This window comes from Mercurialis annua, linkage group LG5 (genome assembly GCF_937616625.2).
Source record: "Mercurialis annua linkage group LG5, ddMerAnnu1.2, whole genome shotgun sequence".
NCBI classification, from domain to species: domain Eukaryota; kingdom Viridiplantae; phylum Streptophyta; class Magnoliopsida; order Malpighiales; family Euphorbiaceae; genus Mercurialis; species Mercurialis annua.
In genome coordinates, this window is record NC_065574.1 from 12,185,904 (window position 1) to 12,203,833 (window position 17,930).

Here is a 17,930-nt window from a genome sequence, read left to right on the forward strand (position 1 = left end):
AGGTTAGATTAGATTACATAGTAAGCCAATCAAACTAGCAGATAAATACACTATAACGTCGAAACTTAGCTTTATGCAATTGAACTAAACGGTGAGTCTCGCTGTTGTTTTGACGTTTAATCCAGCTAAATTGACTGTGGTCAAAAGAAGGTGAGCATAGAAAAATATCCTGACAGATTTCCCAACATGAAGCCAATAAACATTTACCGGAGTTAACTGAATTGGAGACATGGATGACTTCCCCCTAAAAACCACTAATCGCCAGAGGTGGTGGTGCACAGCGTAGATGACCGGATGTGGTTGATGGTGGTAGAAGCCGACTTAGGTAGCGTGTGATAATTATATATGTATGGATCGTGTATGATTAGTGAGATATTGATATGTGTCCATAAATAATAAAATTAGTTGTAGACAAGTTATTAAGAATAAATGTGAAATTTAAAAAAACTATTAACGAAATCTAAGTAAACTGATTGGAATTTTAAAAAAAAAATTAATGTAAAAAATATATTGAAAATAAAATCTTAGTAAAATAATTGTAAACTATATTGAAAAAATTAAAAGTATACAAAGTGGTGATACACTTAAAATAAATCTAGTCTAATAATAGATATAGATTATCTAAGTACAGTGTAAAAAATTGACTTAGTAAAGATTTATAATACAAAAAGTAAATTAAGGAATTTTTTATAAAATAATATAATACGGAATTTAAATTGATAGTAAATTAATAATAAAATAATTAAAATAATTTACCAAATTTTTATAATATCGAAAAATAAACTGAAAGTAAATTTTTAGTAAATCAGTCATAAATATTAATTTTTTGAAAAAATAATAATAAGTGAAAACTAAATTTGATGATGCTATTAAAGTAAATTTAGTCTAATAATAAATTTAGAACTAAAATAAAAATATCAATTTTAACTTATAATTTACTGGTGATGTATATAAAAGTATAATTAAGATAAAGCTAATATACAAAGGTTTATACTACGGAAATTAGAAAGTAAATTAATTAAATTATTTATAAATAATAGTGCTTCTAAACCTCAGAATTCCCGGATCTTACATCAATCAATTAAAGCTAGAAAAACCGATCAATCTCAGTTCTGATTATAGTGTAATCGCTACAGATGATTAAAATTATAAATTATCTAGCAGGATCAATAGAAAACGAGCTAAATTCTTTTAAAATGGTATCAGTTCTGATTCATATTTTTTCCTGAAAACACTTAGGCTTGCATGTTAGATCCATTCTTAAACTCAAAATCAATAGTTCTAATTTTTCTGGTGTTCATACATATTTTTACAGACCCGAGTTTAAGTGTTTTAGATGTCTCTTTTAGCATGAAAAATGAATCCAAGATCGAAATCACGAACTGAAAAATTGCGTGACAAAAGATTGTTCTCATGCCTCTTACTTTAAGCCTCTAAATTATCTTCAATTTGGTAAACTCCTAGTAATGCCAACCGAGTCAAAAAGCTGCACCTTCTAAAAAATCGTTGATGTTTCAAAGATGAAAATTCTTTCGGTATCGGTGGCAGTAATCACTTCTGTGATCATATGTATTCTAGACTAGAGGCTAGACGGTCGATCGGTTTAACAATATTTATAACTATGCATGTACAAATAAGTGTAATGAGTATGTTGAACTTGTTTAATTGATATACGGAATGTATGTGAAGATCATATTAACATTATTGGAATCCAGTCCTTGCATTAAAGGCTAATAACAATGCAGGTTAATTCATGACTACTAATGATATAGAAATAATAAGATTGCAGTAAAAATAAAAATAGATGTTTATTTAATCATTAACAATGATAAATATTTACAATCAATCTCACTTATACATTTCTTTTAGGGTTTGTGCACGTGAACGGAATAAAATCCACATTAGAAACTTTTTTTAATACGTCAAATTTCACTAAATAGAATCCGAAACAATTACATTTATAAGAAATTCGGGAAATTCAAAAATTAAATCCGATGACCTGACATGCAACAGATTATTTACACTAACTTGCATTGTCTGATTCGCAGATCTACTTACGAAAACAAATACTAAATTATTAACTGTTTCGTCAATAAAGTGCAGTATTTGATCATGTTAGATTTCATCTTAAAACCAATTAGTGTTAAGTGTAGGTGTTCAACTAATATTTAAACACATATCCATTCACACACAATCAATGTTGGATACTCCCCCTCACGCGTAGCGTGTTCGGGCCGGACAACTAATCTCCCGTCACGCATCTTACGTTTGCCGGCCAAATTCAAATTGTGTGAATGGACGAGACTCTGATACCATGTTAAATTCCATCTTAAAACAAATTGGTGTTAAGTGGATGTGTCCAACTAATATTTAAACACATGTCCATTCACACACACAATCAATGTAGGATACTCCCACTTCAACAAATCAAACTTCTTCCATGTCTGCTAACTGATGTTTGATATCAGAAACTACAGCCATAATTTCAGATCAACCACCACCCGACTAACCCTTTAAAAAAAAGGACAACCAACCTTTCATAAAGAAAGGACAACAAACTTTTCACATAGAAAGGCAAAAAATGAAAGAAAATAACAATAAAAAAAATTAATATAACCTATAAAAATTCTATTTTTATTGTTGAAAGGTCTTCAATCCATCTTCGACTCGCTTTTCGACTATAAATATTAATCTATCAAAATAAAAAAAGAGTTGCCTATTTATTAAATTTTATGAAATTAAAGCAAAATAAAAAAAAAGATAGCTACTGCTAACAATAAAATCAAACCACTGACGGCAGCCAGAGAAAAAATAATATCCACTTTAGTAGCTCATTATTTTCTAAAAATCGGAACTAAATAATTGTTTAGGACTATGTATTTATGTGTTAACTATGATAGTTAAATGTTGAATCCTATGACAATTAATTCTTATCTTTTTGTATCTCAGTATTAATTTTAGTATTTATTTATTTATTATTGATTTGAGACTTATTGTAATTATATGGCATAATAGATATATGTATAATAAAAATATTTTGGTAAATTAATAAATTTAATAATGACGAATTAATTGTGTGAACTATATCCCGGATTTAGAAATTTTTATCTTATGTTTGATTTCTAAAACTAAAAAGTGAGGTATATAAGTCATTATAGAAGACGGTGGCTTTGTTTTTAATATCGGTATTTGTTCCATTTTGCGGGCAGAGTTATGGGGTAATTTTAAAGGAATTGAGTTGGCTTGGAGCTTGAGCATTTGAAAGGTGGGCAATACTTTAAATTTTAAGGTAAAAAAAACTATAGCATTAGTTTATATATTCATATTTTTTTGAAGATTTTAAATAATAAAATGGTCAATTGTCCGCCATAAATTTTTCCTTAGTCCACTCTTCTAATGTGGATGTTGTATGATTGTTCTGTTGCTGGCCTGTCTCCCTCCGACTGTCTGATCCGTGGGTTCTTGAGGCTCCTGCCTCCCTTTTGTAACCAAAAAAAGAAGACGCAAATTATTATAAGGCTGAACGAACATAGCAAATTCGGGTCCCATTCTCTTATTGTATAAAGATTTTTTTATGGAGATGAGTAATTCTGTAACAAAAAAATCAGGCAATAATTCACCAAAAGGAGAATAATCCAATTGAGACCATTGGAACAAGAGATGCCAACTTGCAATAATGATCACAAATTCACGGCCTTGAAAGTTGAAAGGACATGAAAACAAAAAGTGACAGATTCTGTTAAAAGCAAAACATAAAGATTATATTGCGTTTGCTAGTATATTATATTGACATTATTTTAAAATTATTATTGCTATTGCTATTTATATTTAAATATTAAATAATTAATTTTTATGAAGATGTTTAAATATATCTTTTTATTAATTTTTTCTCTCAATTCCAACAAGTAAAATATTTTAAAAAGAGAGTCTAATAATCTCATATAGAATAAAATATTTGAGTAATTACAAATATTATATTGTTCGCCGATTGCTTTAAAAGATTAAAAATTAAATTAAATAATTATTTTTACATAACAAAAATTAATTTTAATAAAAACCTGGCAATTTTTTGTAGAAAAAACTAATAAACTTTCCATAAAAAACATAAAAACTCTCATATAAAATACAAACAATAGATAAAAATATTTTAAAAAAAAAACTGTTATTGCTCGTAATTAATTTCATTTTTATTGTTTAAAGGAACACATTTATTTTTAATTTTTAATTCGCACACAAATTAAATTTAAATATATACTTTATCAATAATTTTAATTAATTAAATTAAGAAGATTAAAAAAATTTGACTATATCACATATCTTATAAAAATAAATCAATAACAAATGACTAGTGTTGTAGGTAATAATAAATTATTAATTGCAGTTGAAAATAAAAAAATAAACATTTACATTTTTTATCTAAAAGAGAGAAAGATGAAGATATTTCAAGTTATTAATTAAAATTAATAATGTAATTGGATTTGAAAGATGATGACTAATTATTTTTTAAAAAGTTTAATAATGGGAAAATATTGGCCGACATTGCGTAACCAATGAAGTCAAATAATGTTTGGTGAGAGTGGGAATAAAATTCTTAAGGGTAAGGGGAAGGCTCGCATGTAAAACGCATCGAAATGATATCAGTGGATGCGTCTGATCACTCGAGTCCAAGATTGTTGGTTTCTCTCGCACCCATTTTTAAGTCACGGGGGTTCTGCTCGAGCTCAATGATTAAAAAATAACTTTATTACTTTTTCCTTTTCAAGGAAGAACAGAAAAATCTACTATTGTTTTTATACGACGTAAGTAGCAATTTGCTCCTTCAACTTGTAACAATGGACAACTGACACGTAAATTAACTATGTTGGCAAATCAGTACACGAACTTGGTGATTATAGGCAATTAGCACATTTAATATTACATTCTCAACAGGAATTTCATTTTGTCAATCACCAAAGAAGCAATTTTATTGCATAAAGCCAAAAAACTGGCAAAGAACAAGCTGATAATCAGCTACAACAACAGCCTAACTAAAAAAGGCAAACAAGAAGCTAATTACTTCTACATCTACTCATAACATCAGCTTTAATACTTCTGAACACTTGATCACTATTGGCTAATTTCTAATTGAAGATAACTTCATTCCTTGCATGCTAGATTTGGTACACTGTGGCACATAAGAACAATCTTCTTTCCCTGGCAATCAACGATCTACCATTGCATTTTCTAATAAAATAACTGATCTCTCTTCTCCAAGGCATATGCTATTAGTTATACCCAATCTTTTTCAGAACACATGCCCAAACATCATAGGAGAGCTTACACCTAAAGAATAGATGGTTGACATCCTCAGGGCACTAGTTACATAAACTAGTAATACTCGGTAAGACCGAGGTCGAATCCCACAAGAATGAGAGATTTAAAGTGAGTGAAATATGATTTTGAAATCCAATTCGTTTAGCAATAGCAAGGTAGTTTATTTGGACTTTGAACAATTAAAACATTAATTAAAGCAAACACAATTACTAAACAATTTAACTAGAAAAATGCAATAAACAAGTGATTGAATGATTAAGATAAACTATGGATAACGAGCTTGAGGGGTGATACTACGATTAACCAATTACTATCAAGGGGTCGGACTATGACTTCTAAACGCGAACCGAGTTTTTTTTTAAATCGCAACTCCCGCTCTCTCGAGCCTCAAAGAGTTACAACACCACAACTAATTAAGCTCAACCTACTCTCGTAGCACTAAACACAATTAGAGGCAATTAGCAATTAAACACAACTCATAGGTCACCTAATTACTAACCCACTCTCATGGTGTTACTAATTAAGCATCTAATTAATTAATTCCAATTAATAAACCCTCTCTCAAGGTAAAAATTAATCTAGCAACAAATACTAGGAGATCAATCTAGCATAGGCATTAAGCAATTAATTAGAACACACAAGCCAAACCCTAACCAAATCTAGCAATTATTCAACCATCATATCAACCCCCAAACATGGAGGTTTTAGCTACTCATGACAAAGTTAAAATCAACAAACAACCAAAAACAATTAATAAATATAAAGAAAGAATTAAATACCTCTTGAAGACAATAAATGAGTAGAGACATTAGTTAGAAAAGATAAAACTTCATTAAATTGCAATATCCATATAATAAAAGCTTAAAATGTTCATCAATGGGAGATACTAAAAATGATGGAAATGATGAAGAAGATGGTGACTCAAAACCCTAAAATTAATCTACTCCTAAAAATGACTAAAAATGTGTAGAAAATAAGTGATGTATGTATTTACATGATAAGTGATACCCTAAAGGTGAGAGATAATGAGCCTTATATAGGTAAAAACAAAAGAGGAAACATAAAAAACATTCTAGTCCACGTTTTGTTGGGCTAAATAAGGAAAATGTTCAAAGCAAAGCTCTAAACTCGAATTTTGGTCTTTTCTGAGTTTTCTTCATGTCTCTATCGAGAAGCTTGTTGAGAAGTGCTTCTTGATCGAGACCCAATTTTGGCTTGCTCTCTGTTCCTTTTTGTAACACTGGTCTCTATCGAGAAGCTCATCTGAACATGCTTCTCGATCGAGACATGCACAAAAGTTTGTCTTGAAAGAGACACTATTTCTGCTGCGCAACGACTGACTTCAAAACTCCATAACTCGTTGTAGACACCTCCAAATGAGCTGATTCTTGAACCGTTGGAAAGATTAGGATGTCTACTTAAACATTCATGAAGAACACAAGTTCATTTGAAGCCTCTAGCTAGTCCATATTTGTCAATAAGTGCAGCGGGGTCAGATTTTCAGGGTTGCAAATGTGCTTTCGGTATCTCTTTACTTCGGAAACCTTCAGAATGCTCAAATTAAACCCAAAACTCATTGATTTCCATGTATTTAACCTTAAATACTAAAACACACAATAAGACCTATAATAGTTCAATTATAACAATAAAAGCATGTTAGAAAGACCAAAACCGATATAGAAAATAGGAGTATTTCTACTCCTATCAGCTAACCAAGTAGTAAAGCTATAAATGAATGTCTAGGAATGTTTCCAGAAAATCAGATAATCTTGCATTAGGGAACTCTACAGCTTCCAGTATTCAATTTTCTCCAAAGACTTTAGATGGTAAAAATGTCATTATTTTGAGCTTTCCAGATGATGTTGTCTGTAGTTTCAGGGTTGATACAATAGTTATTTGTGACTTGGTCCTAAATCTCTTAGGTAGCTTCATCAATGGGGTTAGCGAAGACCCATTGGTTGTTTTTCCAAAGGTCTTTGACAACAGCTGATTTGCTAATATCAGCATCAGAGATACTTATATTAAAAAACCTATCAACAATACTTTTCACCTCCAACCAAGGGTCATACCAGAATGAAACCTCTCACCATTACATAGTTTATAGTCAAAATAAGGCTTGATCAAGTGTCTTATTTTTAGGAGGTTCCTCCAGCTCCATGAGCTATCATAAGGTTTAGTAATTCCCCAAAAGCTCGGCTTCTTCAATTTGTTTGCACTGACCCATGTAGCCCAGAGAGTGGACTTAAGAGTAACTAAACCCAAACCTATTTTGGCAAGGCAGCAATATTCTAGTTCTTTATAGCTTTAACTCCAAGGCCACCAAACACTTTTCTGTCACAGACCCTGGACCAGCTAACTAAAGCACCATTTTTGCTAGCATCTGAACCATGCCAGAGGAACCTTCTGCAAACAGCTTCAACTCCTTAAATAATGGAGGCAAAGAGCATGAAAATGGAACTCCAAAAATATGCATGCTGAGAAGGATTGGGTTCACCATTTGAAGTCTACCAGCATAAGACAAGTTGTTGCTGGACCATTGGGTTATTCTAGAGGTAATCCTGTTTATCAGATTCTCACAATGGGATTTGTCTAGTTTAGAGGAGATAAGAGGTAACCCTAGATACTTAATAGGATCCCTCTTGGAAGCCAAGGATACCTATAATCTGTTTTTTAGTGACTCCATTTGCTCCATTGAATAAAATAGAGCTCTTTGTTTGATTAGGACAAAGACCTCAGGGTATTCTTAATAATAGAGACAAAGTGCAGATCACTAATACAAAAGAGGAAGAGGTCATCAGCAAAGGAAAGTTGGCACAATTTAGTACTTTTACATCCTTTTATGGTAGATAAACCCTGACCCTGGAGCAGTATTTTTCACAATCATTCTGGAGAAATACTCCATGCATAACACAAACAGCAGGGGAAAATTGGGTCCCCCTGTCTTAAGCCTCGACCATTATCAAAATAGCCTATAGATTCCCCATTTATCAGAATTGAGTACTTCACCTTCCTAGTGCAAGTCATCACCAGATTGATAAAATTTCTTGAGAATCTAAGACCAATTAAAACTTCCTCTATGAAATACCAATTAACTGAATCATAAGCCTTTTATATGTCCCCTTTAATAGCACAAGAGTTATTATCACCCCTATGGTAATTTCTAACTATTTCATGAGATAAAAGGATATTATCAGCTATGTTTCTAGAGGGGACAAAAGCATATCGACAGGGGTTAACCAATTTATCTAACACAACTCTCATTCTATTGGTTAAAATCTTATATATGCATTTGTAGATTACATTACAACATGCAATAGGTCTAAAATATTTTATAGTTTGAGGATCACTAACCTTAGGGACTAAGATAATAGAAGTTGCATTAAGTTGGGTAAGCATTTTACCAGACTTGAAGAGTTCAGAAATAGCTTTTGATATGACCAACTGTTCTCCAAGTCTTCCTGAAAAACATGCTGTTGTAGCCATCAGGTCCAGGGGCTTTGTCAACCCCAATATCAAAAATAGACTTTCTGATTTCCTCCATAGTGACAGGTAAATCCATTTTCTTTTTGTTGGACCACATATTGTTTTATCTTATAAGTATCATTAAGTTTTAAGAGATATTTGTTAGTAGTATATGATGCATGAGTTGTTCGGAGTCGTGCAGGGAATATAATCCATTGAATATTAAATTGATGCATAGCTTGTTATGTGTGAACTGTTTGTGTTCAACATCATCCAAACTTTCTTTAGCAGCTCGGCATATTCAAGCTGATACTTCATTTTTTAAGATATTTTTAAGGGTTTATGTCAAAAAAAAAAAATCACGAACTTTACACGTTTTCTTATTTTAATCACGCAGTTTAAATTTTCTCATTTTCATGCACGAACTACCACTTTTTCTCAAATTCATGCACGGTGTTGAGGTGACACTCACTCATTGGTGTAAAATGACCTCCACCTCAGCAAATTACACCAATGGAGCCGTGACACCTCAGCACCGTGCATGAATTTGAGAAAAAGTGGTAGTTCGTGCATGAAAATGAGAAAATTTAAACTTCGTGATTAAAATGAGAAAACGTGCAAAGTTTGTGAATTTTTATGACATTAACCCTATTTTTAATAAAATGTTTATAAAGTTAATTTGAGAACAAAGTTATAAGAAATTCAATTTTAAAATGCATTCCAAACATAAATATATAAAAGTCATTGCAATTTTAAATTTTATATTTTTTCATTTCAAATGGTGTAATTCATTTGTAAATGATTTCTATATAAAATTTATTTATAAATGAATTTCAATTGACAATTGAAATTGTTTCAAAGGGGGCCTTAATCAAATTGAGATCATGCGGAATAAACAACAAAGTATCATCAGCAAATTGCAAGATAAAAATCAGATCATTATACCCATCAATACAAACCATTTCCAATGTTACTAATAACAAATTGACTAATTAAAGCTTTTAAACCTTTAATCGTTAAAACAAACAATATAAGAGAAAGAGGATCACCATTCTAACTCTTTTTCACATCGAATTTTTTGGGCTTCTTACTCAAATAACCAACATTCATGTTTGATTTACTTTTATACCAACACATATTTGACATTTTAAAACTACCATGCAAGGGAGAAATTATTACTTTTATACCATCCATATAAATAGAACCCTAATAACACAAATCTTCATAATTACAATTATTTTCTCTCTCCTCAATTTTCTCTCTCCTTTCTCTTTCAATTCACCTTTCACACAAATTTCAGATTTGTTCTTCGCACCAATCCGCCTCCGCCGTTCCATTTTTGTCGTTTTGCCTCCGCCGTTCCACCATCTTTCTTTTATCATTTTGATTTCAGATCTGAAGTTTTTTTTTTCATTTTCAGATCTATAATTTGTTTATTTTTACTGTTGTTTTCACCATTAAACATGTATGAAGATTATCTTTAAAGAATCTAATACTCATTTCATGTAATGTAGAATAATTTTGTGATTCTATGGAATAAAATTCTGTTATTTCTGCATTTTCTTGTGTTTCTGCGTTTTTTTTATTCTGCAGAACGATTTGTTGATGATGATTGATTGCTGAATTATTGTAATGTTACAGTGTTGTTGATTTTATGTTGACTTTATGTTGATATCAACTGATTTTTTTATTTTTACATTGACAACTAAGATAACATTGTCTGTGAAATAAACTAAAAAAATTAAATTAAATTAAATTGAGACTAGATAATGATGTGGTAGCATCGGGGAAGAAGACATATAATGATGTTGTATTATTGTAATGTTACAATGTTGATATGATGTTGATTTTCGGTTGATATTTTGTTGATTTTAGCATCGGTGAAGAAGACAATAATGATGTTAAATTATTGTAATGTTACAATGTTGATCTTATGTTGATATAGTGTTGACATGGTGTTGACATGGTGTTGATTTTGGTATAGGTAAAAAATATAAATAATGATTTTGAATTATTATAATATTATAAATTTGAATTTATGTTGATATTATGTTGATTTTGTGTTGGTATTTTAGATTGGAAAAATAATTTATTAATCTTTGATTAATTTAATGTTGATTTTATATTGATATATATAAAAAATAAAATATATGATAAATAATAAATTTTGATTAATTATTAGCAAAAATAAAGGTAAATAAATATTAAAAATAAAAATTAGTGTTAAAAAAGATTTATTAAATGTTGTTGATATTATGTTGATATTGTGTTGATATTAAAACTGACAAAAATGTCAACAATAAATAATGTACACATGTTAATTTTATATTGATTTTGTGTTGATTTTGAGTTGATATTTGATTAATTTTAATGACAAATAGTATACACATGTTGATTTTGTGTTGATCTTCAATTAATTTTAGGGATATGTGCATGTTAATTTTAGGTTGATTTTAGGTTGACATCGAGTTGATTTTGCGTTGATTTTAATTAATATAGCTTAAATAATTGTACATCAATAAAATTCAACATTGATTTTATAATAAAGTTTGTACGTAGAACATAATATAAGGAGCAAAAAAACCAACCAAATTTCAAAAATGCCGAAATGAATTTAGTACATTCTAATAAAATAACACTCTATAAAATGAAAGTTATATAAAAATGGCTGAATACCAATAACATATGTTTATGTAGGGAATTTCAGAACGTTTATCGAGAAAAAAACACAAAGAGATCAATCATTCAAACAAATATGTGCACTCCACATTCCATCCTGCTGCTTTTCAAATAAACATCTATTCCGCAAACTTACAGGAGGCATTTATTTCATAGACAATATTATCTTGTTTGTCAATGTTAAAATAAAAAAAAATAGTTGATATCAACATAATATCAACATAAAATCAACATAAAATCAACAACACTGTAACATAACAGTAGTTCAGCAATCAATCATCATCTACAAATTGTTCTGCAGAATAAAAAAACGTAGAAATACAACAAAACACAAAAAAATGCAGAGTTAACAGATTTTATTACATAAAATCACAAAATTATTTCTACATATCATGAAATAAGTATTAAATTCTTTAAAAATACTCTTTATACATGTTTAATGGTGAATAAACAGTAAAAGATAAACAAATTACAAATCTGAAAATGAAAATATAAATAACAAAAAATTTCAGATCTAAAATCAAAAATAGAAAAGAAAGATGGCGTGGCGAGACAAAGGTGAAACGACGGAGGCGAAACGACGGAGATGGAACAGCAAAAACGGAACGGCGGAGGCGGAAGCGGAACCCCGGAAGCGAAGAAATAAGAACATGGAGAAACTCTGCTGGACTCATGGAGAAGAAGAAGGAGCCGCCAAAATTCAAGAGAAAAAGAAAAAACGGTAGAAAAGTAAGAATTCAAAGAAATTAGGTTACAATTTTAATTTTGGATGGTATGAAATGTAAACTTTGGCTTTAGACTGTATAAAAGTAAATTTGGGCCAATTTTCTGTATATTGGGTAAAAAACCCGAATTTTTTTAGGACTCTCACTTACAAAAACTGAGAGCTGAGCTAAATTAAAAAAGGCCGAAATTCACTTCCACCAAGTGCAATCGAAATCCATTCCTACAATTCAAGTTTTATACTTTTTAAATTTTGATTTGATATATTTACAATAATAGAATGAAAATTCTTTTTTTAGTTTGATATCTTCTATTATGTGTGACAATGTAATCCCAAATTCCCACTCGAACCGAACCAAATCCAAGTTCCAAATTTAGTCCGGGACAAAAAATATTAAAACTATTATAGAAAAATAAATTTGTACAAAGAAATATATTTGTACAACAAAAATTAAATAATATTTTTTTATATTTTTTGAAATATATTTTAAAAATAAAATTTGAAAAAAATATATTTAAATAAATAAACATTTTTATATTTTGAAAAAAAAAAACAAGTTTTTAAAAGAAATTGACAACAATTAATTTTTTTGAATTTTGTTTTGAACAGACTCATAAAATCGAACCGGACTGAACCGAACGCAAAAAAAAAATGAAATCCCAAAAACAAATATTTCTAGGTACTGGAATTCCATGTATTCTTTGGAAAAGAAATCCTAATAAAATCATATTTCTAGAATTAATTTTTTTTATTTATATACCAAATCAAATAATTGAAATGAGAATAGGGTTTTCATTTCAAAATGTCATACGGAAGTCGGCAGAGAACGCACACTCATGGAAATTGGTAATTCAGACTCTTTTTTGCAGCAAAAACTTATATGACCCCCTGGCAATGTTCAATACATACAGCCTTGCCAACATCTCCAAGAACTATAGTGGTTGTAGCATCGGACAGAAATGGTGGCAATGTACGTATAAGCTGAATCCTTTGTTCATCGTTTGCGGTCCAAAATGGCAACTTTAGCAAAATTCACAACTTGAATCTTTTTATTTTCGATTAATTTTTTGCACATTTTGTTTGTTGTTTTACTTGTTTCTTATGATGTTTCTTAAATTTTTGATAGAGTTGTAAATATCATATAGTTAAATCTTGTCATATGACTTTTTAAATTATACTAAAATGATATCACAAAGAACATTTGACCACTTAAACATGGCTGCCATTGATTGAAAGCCCATGAAAAAGTTATAAATAGCCCATAAAATCATTTTAAGTAAATTGCAGACAAGAGCAAGAGAAGACCCAGCTATGAAAACTGAAAAGAAAGAAATGCATAACAAAATTTGCCGAGTGGAGGTCATTCCATATAAAATGATTATAATTTGAAAACATGAACCTCTATAATCATCAATCGTCATAAGAATGATAAGAAGGAGTAATGTTTTAAAAATTTAACAATTTAATACGTTTTCTCATTTTAATCATGTCAAATCGTCATTTTCATAACCAATTACCAATTTTTCTCAAATCCATATACTGTTAAAAAATCTGGAAAAACATATTGATGTGTGACTATCTACTTCGTTATGACATGTCACTATACGGTTGTCAAATCAGCAATTTTTTATCGGATTTTTGAACGGTGTATGAATTTGAGAAAAATTGATATTTTGTATAAAGAAATGACGATTTTTGACGGCGTGATTAAAATAAAAAACGTATAAAGTTGGTAAATTTTTATGACACTAACCCTATTAAAAACATGTGATTTATCAAAAGCACCAAATAAAGTTGAAAGAGGCAATACAATACTTTTCAAAGAATTATTATAAAGATTTTCGTGGAGGAAATTAATCAAATAAACAATGTACATTACTGACAAATTTATTTGTATTCACAAATGGAAGAATCTCAAACTAACAATGGTTTTCTCAGAAAAACAGGTTAGGGACTTTAGAGTACGAGAAAAATAACATGCATCAGTCATAACAAAAAAATCAAGAGTAAATTATTCTAAAACTCCTTACGTTTGTCATAATTTTTAATTTGGTACCATTTATTTGAAAATCAAACGATTTGAAATTTTAATTTTGATTTTGTAAATTATAAGACCCCTCTGTTAAATATAGGTACTAAATTGTTAACGGAATAAAATGCGAGGTAACCAAATCGTTTGAAAATGAGGTACAAAATTCTTTAACATAATTGAAACTGAGGTACCAAATCGTTTATATAATTGAAACTGAGATACCAAATCGCTTGAAAGTCAATTTCAAATCATTAACGGAACTAATAAAAATGCCTTATAGTTTATAAAATCAAAACTGAGATACCAAATCGTTGAATTTTCAAATAAGGAGAATCAAACTGTAAATTATGACAAACGTGAGGGGGGCCTTGGAGTAATTTGCTCAAAAATCAAAACTAAAATTTGCTACTTCTTCCCAACCAGTATTTGAATTTCAATTGTATTCCACACCGGTTTACTTTCAGTGTAATAGCTAGCATTCATTCAGTTTCTTTTTTTTTTTGAGAGGAAAAGAAGACTTTATTGATTAGAATGAAACAATAAGTTCGTTGACCGGGGAAGGAATTTCACCGTCAAACATACAGTCTTTTCCGATAAAAATACCCCATTTAGCGAGGGCATGTGCAACAAGATTGCAATTTCTACTAACATGACGAAAGATAACATTCTTCTCTTGAGCTGCTGCAATACAGTCTTCAATAATCATTTGAACGTGATCAATGGCTACACCTTGCTGCTGAAAACGCTTGACAACAGTAAGGGCATCTGTCTCAACAACCTGCTCCTTAACTTGCAAATCAGCAACCATTTGTAACCCCAACCGAACTGCTAAGGCCTCAGCTAGTTCTACTTCAGTCACCCCATGCAAGATAGCTACACCACACTTCACCACTATACCTGAGCTGTCCCTACAAACAGCGCTAATGGCAGCTAACTTTTTCTGAGCTGAAATTGCAGCATCGGAGTTGATTTTAAGAACATTGGGAGGAGGGGGCTGCCAAGTAGTATCATCTCTTACCTTAGGGAGAACCTGACGTTCAACACCACGGCCACGAAAAGAGGAGACGTTGCGAAAGAGAAGCTGAGCTGGCTGCCTAGGATTCGAGAAGACAATGTTGTTACGATCATTCCAGAGCATCCATAAGCAGATTATAAAAATTTGAAGATCATCAGCTTTAAGGGTAGAGAACATAACTCCTAACCAGTCAATCAACGACAGGGCCTGCATTTCATTCACTCTCAAGTTTAATGGAGATAAAAGCCATAAACCCCTCACTTCTTCACACTCTTTCAAAGCGTGTAGGTCAGTCTCAGCTTGCGTACCGCATCTCGGGCAAAGGTTGACAACAGGGACTGCTCGTTTTGCCAGATTATCCAAGCAAGATAGCGATTTATGACAGATGCGCCAGAGAAAGTGACGGATCTTCGGTTGGACAGATACCTGCCAGATCTTCGTCCAAAGCTTGTCCGGATCAGAAATAGTTGATGAACTCGCACTTCCCCTATTCAAGATATTGCAGGCTTTATAGTATCCAGATTTTACCGAGTAGAAACCATTCCTATTCGAGGGCCAAAAAAGCTTGTCCGGAGGAAGTCTATTGCTGATAGGGATCTTGAGAATATCAGTGGCAACCGAAGGAGAGAAAGCAGCCATAACTTTATCATGGTCCCAGCTGGGCTGCTGAACGTTGATAAAGGAGCTAACATTACAATCGTCTGGGGCATGAACAGGACCCAACGGCTTTAAAAAATTTGAAGTGGTAATCCAGTTATCCTTACGCACATTCACTGACTTACCATCCCCAATTCTCCATGCTATGCCGGCATCAATAATTTTCTTCCCTTCCATAATACTTTGCCAAACGAAACTCGCACCTCGTCTCAAATGGGCACGAAGGAAAGACTCCTGCGGGAAGTATTTGGCTTTGAAAACTCTGGCACAGAGAGAGTCTGGACACCGAATTAAACGCCAAGCCTGTTTGGCTAGCATCGCCAGGTTAAAAGCCCTTAAATTTCGAAAACCGAGACCACCCTCTTTCTTGGCCTTACAGATTTTGTTCCAGCTAACCCATGAAATTTTCCGCTTATCATCAACACCGTTCCACCAAAACTTGGAAATAATACTCTGCATGTCCGCACAGAACGAGATAGGCAAAGCAAAACAACTCATAATGTAAGTTGGTATAGATTGAGCAATGGATTTAATAAGAGTTTCTTTGCCTGCTTTAGATAAAAACCTTTCCTTCCATCCTAGAGTTCTCTTGTTCAGCCGGTCTCTGAGAAAAGCAAAAATAGGTTTTTTAGATCGACCAACCATAGTAGGCATCCCCAAGTATTTCTTAAAATAAGGCACCACTTGAATGCCAAGAATCTGCTGAATAGATTGTTTGCCCTCCTGCGCTACCCCTGAACTGAAAAGTAATTCAGACTTGTCAAAATTGACAACTTGTCCAGTCGCCGTTTCAAACAAGCCGATTATCTTCTTCACAGCGTGACATTCTTTACTCGTGGCCTGGGCAAACAGGACGCTATCGTCTGCAAAAAATAAATGATTGACTTTAGGTGCTCCTCGACATAGTCGACTGCCCGTTATACTGCCTTCTCGGACACCCTTCCTGAGCAAAGCAGAAAAACCTTCCATACAAAAGAGAAACAAATATGGTGATAGTGGGTCGCCTTGTCGAAGGCCTCGCTGAGGTTGCAGGAAGCCGTGTGGCGTGCCATTAACAAGGAAAGAAAAGGTTACCGAAGACATACAAACAGCAATAAGCTTAGTAAAATGCACCGGAAAGCCCATTTTACGCATCGCCTTCTCAATGAAACTCCATTCTACCCTGTCGTACGCCTTGCTCATATCCAACTTTAGAGCAATCGATCCTTTCTTACCCTGAGACCTCTTAGCCATGGAGTGGAATAATTCGAACGCAATCAGCGCATTATCAGAGATGAGTCTCCCCGGGACAAAAGCACTTTGTGATTCATGGATCAAACTGGATAACACTCTCTTCAATCTATTGGCAAGCACCTTAGCTATCAACTTGTACACAACATTGCATAGACTAATAGGTCGAAGATCTTTCATGGACTCCGGAGATGGCTTCTTAGGAATAAGAGTAATGAAAGTGTGATTCATATCTTTCGGCATAACCCCAGACTGTAAGACTCCGAGAACACATTTGACTACATCCTTTCCGACAATGTGCCAATAAGAACTATAAAAGAGAGCAGGCATACCATCAGGACCTGGAGCCTTTGTTGGACCCATCTGCTTGAGCGCTGAAACAACCTCCTCTTCGCGAAATTCAGCCTGCAAATCAGAGAACTGCTCCTCCGTAATACACGAATCGAAACTGTCAACTACGGCCTCTTGATTTATCGGATTGGATGATGTAAACAATTTCCTGAAGTACTCCGTGACAACCACTGCAACCGCCTCACCTACCCGCCAGTTACCCAAATCATCTTGGATCCTATGAATGGTATTGGTTTTCTTACGGCCAGAAGCTTTGTGATGGAAAAATTTGGTATTGCGGTCACCATCTTTAAGCCAATTCGCACGAGAGCGTTGCATCCACATAGTCTCTTCCCTACACAGTTGTTCATCCAATTCCAAGTTCAGTGCAGCAATAGCTCTACCATTGTCATCAGAGAACGGTCTAGCTTGTAATTCTTTAAGGGCTGCCATATTTTCCTTGATGTTGCGACGAATGCACCCTATAT